This window comes from Alosa alosa, chromosome 4 (genome assembly GCF_017589495.1).
Source record: "Alosa alosa isolate M-15738 ecotype Scorff River chromosome 4, AALO_Geno_1.1, whole genome shotgun sequence".
In the NCBI taxonomy this organism is placed as follows: Eukaryota; Metazoa; Chordata; class Actinopteri; order Clupeiformes; family Clupeidae; genus Alosa; species Alosa alosa.
The window spans coordinates 35,271,887-35,284,659 of NC_063192.1; positions in this window are offsets into that span (position 1 = coordinate 35,271,887).

Below are 12,773 nucleotides of genomic sequence, written 5' to 3' on the forward strand. Positions count from 1 at the left end.
GATGGTCCAGCCTAAGCGATGTTCAGACCAGGTGTCAAGCAATAGGGTGAGGTGAGATGTCATCAGATGGCCCTGATGAGATCTGACTAACAGGTGGCTGCGACCTATCTTTTTATACTCCTTAACCTTGGGGTTGGGCCCTCTCGCCACCCTCGAAGACACCTGCTGGCCTATCAGCATCCACCAAGGTTACAACTATTGGTGGAACCCATTGTCTCATCATGCATAAATTATATGCAAAACTGTCTCCTTCTGGGTTTTTCCCAGATTCTGTTTTTTTCCAGTTTCCAGTAACAGGGCTTCTTATCTTGCCACCTGTTACTTGGCCTAGCTGTTACCACCATTACATCATCCAATTACATCATCCTCTCGCTCTCGACCATCTAGTTCACTGTGAACTCCTTCACCTCGACCATCCAGCCAGGTGTCACTGTGAACTCCCTCACCCCACTCCTTGACTGCTGGTCTGGTCTGTTTAAGATGTGTACAGGCCTTGAAGTCTCATAATAATTGCAGTAATATCAAAGTTTATAAAAACCATACATGCATCCGTTAAGTCATAGAAATCCACCACAGGTGCCCTTTTTTCAGGTCAGAGCAACTGCCCCTCAAAATTCCTGTGCACGTCCCTGAGTAGAAGTACAAATACTTGTGTTAAAAAATACTCTGGTAAAAGTAGAAGTACTGATTGAACTTCTTTACTCAAGTAAAAGTAACAAAGTACAGGCTTGGAAATTTACTTAAAGTATAAAAGTAAAAGTAGTCTTGCAAATGACAAAAATTTTTTATGCAATGGTACCTGGACCACACAAATGTTATGAGCCTAGAATATTGTTTTTTCTTTCTGACTGATAACAAGTATCTCTGAACTGACCACATTTCAGCCCTCTAGGTCACTTGATATGATTTTAGAAATACAACTGAGCCCTAGCACCAGCTGTGTGCAAAAGTAGATCAATATAGAATGAAAAATGAGTACTTTAGACCATTATTTGCCAAGGTATTCTCATGTGTTTTGTAATACCCTATGGAAACTCCCCATAGGACTTTTGGTTACCCAAAATGCATACTGACAATAAAAGTATGCATTTCTGAGGACTATTTAGATTATATGTCAGGTTCTGATATAGAATGACTCAGGGTAGGAATTTCACGGCGGCCACGACGGCCATGGCCGTCGTAGCCCCTTGCGTTGGCCGTGAAGCCCCTTTGAAAATCATAGGTTTACAGGCCACGGTGGCCTTGGTGCCTCCTTCTTTCAATATTCTGCTTTGTGTACTACTAATAGCGATTTTTATTTAGCCTGTGGCCTGTCAAAATAATCTTATCATTCACAGCCAAATTAATTTAGTCTTTTCACGCGGTAGAGAAAGTGACAAGCGCAAAGAAAGTCGCGTCAAATTCACCATTCTTCTCAGTTGAACTACTCGCGAACTAGCCTATTCATCACACAGACATCATTTAATCATACATTCTACTGAAGGTTTTGCGTCCATGATCTCCCTACCCATTCATCTCGGTAGAATACTTCACGAACCCTTCTTTTAACACATGACAAACCACATATCAGAATAAAACAGCAGACCTTACCGAACACAAAAGTGTAAAGCAGTCCCTGTACAGTTAGGCGTTCAGAGTAATCCAGTTTTGAATTTGCAGTAAATTTCGACATGCATGGATGTCTCCAAATTTGGGCTTTAAAGTTTTACAATGTGTTTAAATTGTTCCACATGATTTCATAACGGGGCCAAATACAAAATAAATGTTACAAATATTGCCTAGATATTGGTAAATCAGAGGACAACTGACTAAGAGTTTGTGAAAGTAGCCTTAATGATCACAAAATGCTAAGCATGCATCTAGGCTATTTGAGTTTCTTAAAGCTGAGCTGTGCTTAAATTTTAAATTGTTCAATACATGATTTCATAGCAGGCCAAATATAAAATAAATGTCATATATAGATAGCCTAGATATCTGTTTTTATTAGATGATCAGATGATTTACAGTTATATGTAATATGTCATGTTTCATGTTTTTGTAATGTTTCATACAATGATGCAGGTCTACTGCAGTGAATAGGCTAAATAAAACTTTGATAATTTTTATAGCCTACTACTGTATAGTTAACTTTGGCCTTGGTGCCCTGACATGTGGCCTTTGTGCCCCCCACCAAATATGCCCAACTGAAGGCCAAGTGGCCTTGCCCCCAGAATGGTGAAATTCCAAGCCTGGAATGACTACACAAAATATGGAATAATTACACAAAAGTATTTTTGCATTTTCTTTGTTGGCTTCATGGGTGTGTATAAGATGGACTATACATCTGCACAACTAATATTGGATAAACCAACATGAATATTTAATTCCTATGGATTCCTGTGAATATTTCAAGACTGTAATGGAATGTAGGCTAGTGGTAAAATAAGAGGTGGGTAAACTATGAATTCTGTGATCATGGTATGGTGGACTGCGCCATGTGGTATCAGATTCTTAGAAAAGGCATTCAGAACATGTTTGATGATGGTGGAGGTTATTGTCCAATGTTTATAACAATACAAGTAGCATTAAGTGGTTCATAGAGTGTTGATGAGTGTACATATTGTTATTGTGGATAATACACAAGATTACACATGAGATTTTTAAATGTTAACAGTTGTAATTGGTGAATAAACTCTTTTGAGAGGTGGATAAACTCTAATAAGAGGTGGATAAACTATTTCTGAAATTTCAGAGGTGGGTAAACTGTGTTTACTTGCGTTTAGCCTCCACTACATCCCTGTTCAAGACCCAATATGCTGCATCTACTTATTGCTAAGGATATAGGCTACACTGCAGCTAGAAGTTAGGAAAGCACCAAAGGTGAGGAGGGCATTTTTGACTAAATACTACTATGTGCTAACGTTAACATTACTGCCATCAAGATGCAATGATTTGACAGCAGAATGAATGCGTAAAATCTGTCGAATCATCTTGTAGCGATTAGTCAAGATTAGCATTATATTCCCATCAATTAGATTGAATTCACTGAAATTATTTGAAACTAAAAATACGAGCCAGTTTTGTAAAATGTAAGGAGTAGAAAGTACCCCGATATTTTGTGTTAAAATGTAATGAGTAAAAAAAAAAAAGTCATACAAAATAAACAAGTAAAGTAAAGTAAAAAATATCTGAAAAATCTACTTGAGTACAGTAACAAAGTATTTGTACTTTGTTACTTCCCATCTCTACAAGCTGCCTGTGTCTGGGTCCAGGTAAGTATATATCAAATGAATATGGAGAGTCCTGCCAACTGGGGTTGGAGGAAAGAAGGTGACATTTGGCAAGTAGTGTGGATGACACTTCCACCAATTGCTGAGAGCTGTCAACAGTTGACTAAATGTGGGTGCAAAATTGAATGTCTGGGAAGAAGTAAATGCTACCGCTTTAGTCTTGAGTGTACTCAGTTGTGTGCCTGCAAATCCAATGATTAAATTAATTTGTAATGCAGACATTCTGAAATGGCTAGCTACAGAACAGAGGCGTTACTAGACTTAAGACATTACTGGGGCCCCGTCTTTCTTTCCCACACATTTCCTGTCCTATTGATACAAAATTAGTACTGAAATGTGCTATTTTTCCCATTAAATCTCCAGGTTCAGTTTTGCGCAGATACACACATAGCCTACATTGAAAGAGCGCTGACACCACATTGAATGAGCGCTGACACCACATTGAATGAGCGCTGACACCACATTGAATGAGCGCTGACACCACTACCACCAAATTAAGAAATATTTTCTAATCAGGAAAATGTTTTGTTTCCTTTTCTTTCAGTCCGCGGTTCCATAATAGGCTCAATTGTGCTGCAAATTATCTGCAGGACACATGAAACCTAACCCTAATCCTATAGCCCTAACCCTAAACCTAACTTGTTATGACAAAAACCGAATGTCACTTGATGACAGAAGCGTTATGTCCAGGGGCGTCATTAGACCTTATTCACTGGGGCACGTGCCTTAGTAAAAGTCTCCAGTGCCCCAGTAAAATTCTAGGACTGCTCGCTGGAAGCGGGCATTCATGAGCATCTCCGTGCCTGCTTTAGTCATGTCTCGAGCCTGTCACTTTACCAGCCAATAAAAAAAACAAACAAGGAAAAAAAGAAAGGGGCCATAATAGCCAATCAGGAAATAGCACCTCTGTAGCTGGGTAAGATTGAAAACAACAACCAATGAAAATCGTTCACATGATTCTTTCGAGTGTTTCGTTGTACACACACATACACAGTGGAAACTGCTGGAGCTCAACTTGTTTGACAGAAAAAATGACAAGTTGATCGCTGTTAGAGAATGTGGCCCACATAAGCTTCTGTTTTTCAATGCTTAGCATCATTGTAGCCTAAATTTAGCAACAGTTTACCAGCTTGTGCTCTCACCCTCACACACACTCACACCATGCGTAGATTGCATGCACACATGCGGACAATTAATAATGATATGTATACTGTAGAGAGAGTCCTGTAAAAGTAGCCTATACTGTTTGTGAAGCTGTCCTACTGTAAAACTAAACATAGCCTTCTGGTAAACTATTCAGAGATGGACATCATAAAATTCTTCCTGAACAGGGACAGAGGGAGAGGAACAGTGAGGAGAGATGAGGAGGACGAGGGAGGTTTGATAATTGCCCACATTAACGGTAACATTAACATTTATGCTGGTAATAGCCAGTGCTGTGATTTGATCAATGGTTTAATGGCAAACTTAAATAAGTTTGCTGCATTTGCAAATATTATTTGTATAATAATATTAATATAAAATATTCTTGGATATTTTAATATACAGAGATGGGACCACACTTGGCTCTAATTTGTATAGGAAGAGTACAAACAGAAACTCTATCCTACACGGCCAGTCTTTCCACCCGACTGCTCTTAAGAGGGCCCTTCCGATTTCTCAATTTAGTCGTATTCGCCGCATCTGTAGTACTGATGAGGACTATATGACACAAGCTGCGGAGTTGGAGAAGCGGTTTGCACAGAGACTATACAAATTAGACTGGATCAAAGACGCACACAGTCGTTTTGATTCTGTTTCTCAAGCAGAATGTCTTCAACGTAGTAGAGAACAAAAAACAAGACCTCAAGTAAATTGTATTGTGCAATATTCCCCATTGGAAAAGAGATTCAATCCATCATCCAATAGGTACTGGCATATCATTGAATTTGATCCAGGATTAAAAGTTTTCACTTCTGCCCTCTTGGTAGTTTTCAAAGGCCACCCAACTTTGCGTAATTCTCTGGTGAGGGCCCATCTTCCACCAGTAACTCCAACCAACTTCTTACAAGCAAGCCCCGGGGAATTATAGATGTGGCCCGATGCACACAATGCAATTTTACACACAAAATGAACTGTTTCAGCCATCCTCATACAGGGAAGTCTTTTTGCTATCAAAGACATCATCACTTGCACCACACGGATTGTCATTTACATGCTCAAATGTCCGGGTGGTCTTGCTCTATTGGCAAGACCACTTTCGGCCATTGAAAATCAGAATATCTGAACATAGATCCAACATAAGAAATCATGACTCCAAAGCCCTGTAGCAGTTCATTTCACCCTCAACTCCCACAATCTGTCCACACTTGGCTACTGGGGGATCGAAGTAGTTCACCACTAGGGGGTGACATCAATCGTTACTACTAAAAGGGAGGCCTTCTGGATATATAATGCTTGACACTCTAGCCCCCAAAGGAATGAATGAGGAATTTGATCTGCGACCTTTTTTTGTAGGCTCAACCAGGCCTAATATTTAGTAGAGGCTCTATGTACTTTATTTTTTGTATGTCATTGATTGTGTCTAACTGTATTAGATCATTGCTCTCTCAAGCTAGACCATGTTACTGTGATTTCCTAAGCTAGGTCACATCACTGTGATGTATAAGCTGTGGCCTGTTTGCTTGTTTTTTTGCTCTTCTGGACTTGTATTTTATCATTACTCTGTTAAGATGGGCCATGTTACTGTGACTTCTGAAACTAGGTCATGTTACTGTGATATAAGCTGTGGCTTTTTTGCTTAACTGTGCCTGCAGTTTATCACCACTTTAAGATTGGCTGGGGCACTATGTACAGTACACAGTATTGTCATGTGACTTTGTTTGCACTTGCACTTTAATGGACGCTTTGCACTTTAAGATAATAACCTGTAACAGGTGATTTGTCAGGTGACCTGTTGATTGGTGTGTGTATATATGTGCCTTGTCTTCTTGCTGTCTTCATGTCTGAAGAAGGGCATTCAGCCCGAAACGTCACATGTGGTGATTAAATCTTTTTTATAAAGAGTTTTCAGTGTGCGGACTAACGTCATTTTTTATTGCATTTGCAAATGTAGCCTATAATAATCTACACAGATGTAGACATAGACGCAGATGTAGACACCTATTAAATTCATGCAGTGAGTATAGGCCTACTCATGCCTATGTGTTTGGATGCTGCAGTGGCTGCTACAACAATTGAGGGAGAGAGTGCTGGAGGAGGAGGAGAAGATGGTCGAAGAGAGGGGAGAAAGAGCACAGGCTGGGCAGTCCAGTACCAGGTAGGGTACCCGTAGGCTAGCCATTTATTTCATATTGCGCGCACATTTTTTTTTTTTTTTATGTATTGGGAGTTGGGGGCCTGTGCCCCAGCAAAGTTCTAGGTCTAGAATCGCCCCTGGTTATGTCATTACGTTTATGAGTTGTTTATGACACGTTCATGACAGTGTCATGTCACTCTTTTGTCGACACTGTCAAGTAAAGTGTAACCAAAATTACATTGTAGAACATTTGTACAGTATCAATGTCATATAATACATATGTATACAATAACCAAGATTTAGCACAAATAACATGTCAGCTGCTGTGTAGTTTGTGATGATCGATGATCCTTGTTTGGTTTCTTATGAAATGTACAGATGTACAAGTCCTGTGATGGTCGGGGGGTGGGGGTACCGATCATTCTTTTCAGCATTCTGAACTCTCACAGGGCACCAGAGTTTCTCCTGCAGTCCTGGCTGTCTGTTGCAGGCTGTTCTTGTGTTCTTGTTCTTGCCTGGTAAAAATACAGAACAGTGCAGTGTCAACAACCACCAGAAGCACACACATACAAGCCTAGTCCTGACAGGGGCTTAGCTATCAAGGTCATCCGCGGACGAGAGCTCGTCAAGGTAAAGGTAAAAGTTGACTTGAATATAGGGTGGGTGCATTGCCAAGAAGCTCCCAAAAACCTTTGCTGTGAATGTTTAGTGTTCTCTCAGCTTCATGTTATTTTGATAAGAGGATCAACGCCCGATCCTACGCCCTAGTGATACAAAGCCTTGTGACCTTCTCAGATGAGGCTGATATAACCATTGAGTTGAAACTTTGTACTTCAACCATAAAACACTCTGCTGCCCTGGACGTGTAAATGTTGATGTACAGTGGGAAGAGCAGTGGGGACAGGACATGCATGACTATTCCAGAGTACATGAACCAAAGAACATCCACTGGTTAGTGGGCTCAATTACCATCCATTATAATATATAATGAATGTGGCAGGTTGTTAAGGGACATTTTTATGACTGGTTGTTACTTGCTATACTACCCTTTATCTTATGATTCTTTTTCAGGAACACCCTGTTCACAAACACATATAAACATACCAAAGGGTGTGTTGCCACCCTCCCCCTATAGTAGTTCACAGGATGTCTTTCATAACCCCTGGAATCAGCTCCCCAAACCCACACACTAAAAGAGATTAAATTGTCTCATGGAGTAACCTGATTCCTTCCATATACTCACCACATGTACCTGCATGGAATTCCCCATGAGCTGCCTGCATGGAGTTTGTTGTTTTGCCCAGTTGGAGTTTTACTGCGTATTTTATGAGGGTCAAAGTGTTGCCAACCACTCAAAAGCAAAATAAAGTGTTCCAACCAATAACCGATGAGATGCGAATTCAGGAGAGTTTCAATTGCACGGGAGGGAGTAGCAAGCTAGCTCTCTGTTTTGTTTGAACATCAACAGAAGTGACGTTACCCCGGCATCGCTAATACAACCTTTAACTATAATATATTCTTCATTCTTAATCCTCCAGACATAACCACTGGTCAGGAGGCCCAAAAAGTTCTAGTTTTGTTCAGGGTTCTAAATTAACACCCGCCAACCCGCCAAATGCGGGTTAAAATTCATTTTGGCGGGTGTTAATAAAAACTTACTAGCCAGTTTGGCCGGTGATGCATGAGGCATTACATGCATGATACATAAGGCTCTGTTTTCGGTCATATATCCCGGCAGTACTTCCTACATTTCCCATAACCACTGTGCCGTAATGCTACGTCGGCTGCTGCACGCGGTTGCAGAGGTGAAACCAGTAGCCGAGACCATGGAAAGCGAGCGGATAGATCTACAAGAAAACACAAGGAATTAGAAGAACAAAGCGGAGACAGAGCAGGGAGCATAGACTGAAAGAGGAGGGAGTTAGCCAGTAAAGTAAAGTAAAAGTACCTACTGTAACATGACATGTACATAACACAAATGCATAATGCATTACTTAAATATTAACATAATTAACGCATTGTGTTTACCTATTTCCTTTGTGGGGGGCTGATGTCATGTAACGGAGGATAAAACCTGAAGCAACAAGATCGGGAAGCTAACTCCAATCAGAAGATTGGAGTTAGCTGAAAGATGGAATATAAGGAGCTTGTAGGCGAAAATTTTCAGTTTAAAAAGGTAGCCTGATCAGTTATCACCAGCACCACACGCATCACGACTGTCGTGGGACACCAAGAGACAGAGGAGGGACCAACATTTAGCCAATAAATAGTAGCTGTACTGCAAACTGCTTTTCACTCTTGTTAGAGAAAGTATACAATGTCAACATGCACCAACAGCATGTTACATAAAGATGATACTTTTCGGGTCCTCTCTATAAAGATCCAACTTGAACATAGGCCCTATGCTACTCCATTTAATTGAGAACGCGTCTGAGTGTGCAGGAGAGGGGAGAAAACGCAGTGGCAGGTTCTAGCTGGCTTGTCATTGTTGATGATATCTCCTTTTATTAAGTTAAGATTAAACTAAATGTGGCAGTGGTTGGGACAGACTTATGGGGCTGAGAATAGGAATGAAGCAGGGGATGAGGATATCGACAGAGAAATAGATAGATAGAGATCCCAAACATGAAATGAAGTGAAGTGCACTTTCTGTGTATATTTTGTGGTATGTATTCATGCCAACAATGTTAATACAATGACCAAAGGCATTCAGTGTAGGAGGTTGCCATGGCGCCACCGCGTTCGGACGCCTTTTTGGTTGCTCCGCCTAACTTGTGCTTATATTTACTCTTTTACCTTTTATTAACCCTAATTTTTGCACTTTTCCACTGCACTGATTACGTATGATGGCGTTACACTTTACACTACACACAGAAACATTGGAAATGAATTGCCTTTTTGTTTCGGGGATGTTTTAATCGATGTTTCTACCTGGCCGACTGAAATTCTCCGAGATGCATCAGGGGAACCATGGAGACGATCTCCGCAGAAGGAAAAAAAACACCGAGGAAAAACGAGGCGGGCCCGTAACAGATTGAGGAATAGAGCTCATAGGCCTCCACTGCCTAGCATTCTCCTAGCCAATGTCCAGTCTCTTGTGAACAAGATGGATGAACTAAGAGCGAGGATACCGTTTCAAAGAGACATCCAGGGACTGTAACATTCTATGCTTTTACTGAGACATGGCTAACTGAACTTGTACGGACTGTGCCATCACTCCGGTGGAGTTTTTCTGCTGCTCGCTCTGACAGGACTGAGGAATCTGGAAAATCGAAGGTGGCGGTGTTTTGCATCATGACAAACAGCAAGTGGTGTGATCCTAGAAATGTCACCGTTCTCTCAAAGTCCTGCTCGCCCTCATCTAGAACATCTAGCGATCGTCTGTGGACCCTTCTACCTGTCCCGGTGAGTTTACTTCGGTAATATTCAACGCTGTCTACATTCCTCCACAAGCCAACACAGATGCTGCGGTTTCAGAATTGCAAGAAGTGTTAAATAGACAACAACACACGCACCCTGAAGCTGCGCTTTATTGTGGCCGGTGATTTCAATCAAGTACATCTGAACCGGTCCATGCCTGAATTTATTCAACACATTCACTTCCCTACACGCGTGGTGACAACACACTGGATCACTGCTACACACAGTTCAAGAACAGTTACAAAGCGAAGTCTCTACCAGCTTTGAAAATCAGATGATGCCGCTGTTTTCCTACTGCCTATGTACAAACAGAGAAGTCGGACGGACCCCAGTGACTAAAGAGGTCAAGCGCTGGACTGACCAATCGGAAGCCAGGCTATGGGACGCCCTTAGCAACGTTGACTGGGAGATGTTCAAGGCGAACTCTGCTGACATCAATGAGTTTACGGAAGTATCATTGAGTTACATCAATATGCTAACTGATTCCATCATCCCAACTGTAAAGATCGAAGCTTCCTAACCAGAAGCCATGGGTGGATAGAGAAGTGAGAACGGCATTAAAGACACGCACCATGACTTACAATGCTGGGCTTATTTCAGGGTTATGACTGATTACAAAGCAGCATCTTATAGTTTATATAGAGCTATTAAAGATGCTAAGCGGGCGCTATAGAGACAGAGTTGAAGCTGATTTCTTGGAGGGTGATCCAGCACGAGTGTGGAAAAGGACTCGAACCATCACTGGCTTTGAAGAAAGTCCCCTCCTATGATGAATGTGAGTAAAGCCCTCCCTGATGAACTTAATGCTTTTTTATGCTCGCTTTGACATGAAAAACACAGACTATCTTGCACTAGCTGCAGCATGTGAAGCAAACGAGGATGCACCTTTCTGTGTCTCTGAGGTCGATGTGAACAATGCCTTTAGGAGGGTTAATTGTAGAAAAGCTGCTGGACCGGATGGAATTTCTAACAGGGTTTTGAAATCCTGCGCTGCTCAGTTAGCTCCTGTGTTCACTTATATCTTTAACACATCATTGGCTCAAGAGACAGTTCCTACTTGCCTCCAAGCAGTCTGTTATTGTTCCAGTACCGAAAAACAAAAGTCCATCATGTCTGAATGACTACCGCCCAGTAGCCCTGACGTCTACAGTGATGAAGTGTTTTTGAGAAGCTTGTGAAAACATTATCTGCTCATCCCTCCTGCCTCCCGACCCCCCTCCAATTTGCTTACAGAGCCAACAGGTCTACAGAGGATGCCATCTCAAACCTCATGCACACCACCTTAACTCACCTGGAGGAGGGGAATGGGAATTATGTGATGATGCTGTTCATTGACTTTAGTTCAGCATTCAACACCTATAGTACCTCTCACCTTGGTCACAAAGATGAAGGCCTTAGGACTGAACACCACCCTGTGTCACTGGATATTTGACTTCCCTCACCAACCGTTCACAAGTGGTTAGAGTGGGGGGATCTGACATCTGACTCATTAACCATCAGCACTGGTGCTCCCCAAGGCTTTGTGTTTTGAGTCCACTGCTGTACAACATCTACACACATGACTGCAAAGCCAACAGTAGTCATACCTCCATCATCAAGTTTGCAGATGACACAGTGATCTTGGGCCTGATTAGTAACAACAATGAACAGCTCTACTTGGATCAGGTTGATGAGGTGGCACAGTGGTGTCAATCTAACAGCTTGACACTGAATATCAATAATACCAAGGAAATGGTAGTGGATTACAGAAGGCAGCAGCAGAACTACAGTTACACCCCACTAATGATTAGCGGGCAACCTGTAGAGAGAGTCACAAGTTTTAAATACCTTGATGTCCACATTACTGAAGACCTAACATGGACTGTTAACACTAAATATGTTCTGAAGAAGTCCAGACAACGACTCTCTTCCTTCCCAGCTAAGGAAATTCAAAGTTTCTACATCCATCATGAAGGCCTTCTACACTTCAGCGGTTGAGAGTGTTCTAACTGGTAGCATCATCACCTGGTATGGGAACCCACAGTTAGAGATTGTAGTACTCTACAGAGAGAGTAGTGCGCTCAGCTGAACGTACTATAAGAACTCAACTCCCTGCTCTACAAGATATCTATTCCAGAAGAGTATGTGGTGGAAAATTATCCACTTCCCAAAACCTCCAATCCAACTAGCACTCTGATGTCAAAGACCGAAGGAGAACACCAAGGCGAGAAGCTGGAGACTGTTGATCCTTTATTCACCGTATTGCAGTGATAATACAATCCAAACAGCGTCAGGACTGGACCGTCCAGGCAATAGAGTGATGAGTGGCAGCTGCCCGATGATGAGATCTGATCTGAATGTGCCTGAGCTCTTTCTTTTATGCTCTCAGGGGCCTGGAAGGCGTTCCTATCCCCAGGAACGTCACCAGGCCCCTTCTAGCCAATCAGAACGTTTTGGGACCTGAGATATTGGTGGAAACTCCTCCTCATATAAACATTAAAAAATGTGTGTTGTTAGGCAGAATTCATGCATCCAGGTTCTATGTGTATTGTCATGCCCGGACATGTCCAGACATGTCCACTGGTAAAACATCTTTCTCTCCCAGGCCCTGTCTTGTTTACCTCCACTCTTTAGCCTTTGACCGTCCAGTCTCATGACTTCCAGTAAATGTTTAAGCGTTATTAATAACATGCCTAGGCATGCCCAGACAAAGTCACCCCATGTTTCAGATGTGTCCAGATAAAATCACCACATATTCCCCCCTTTGAGGCTGAATTAGCCTCACTATGCAGCATAAGCATCATTTAAACACAGGAGTGTGTCATAAC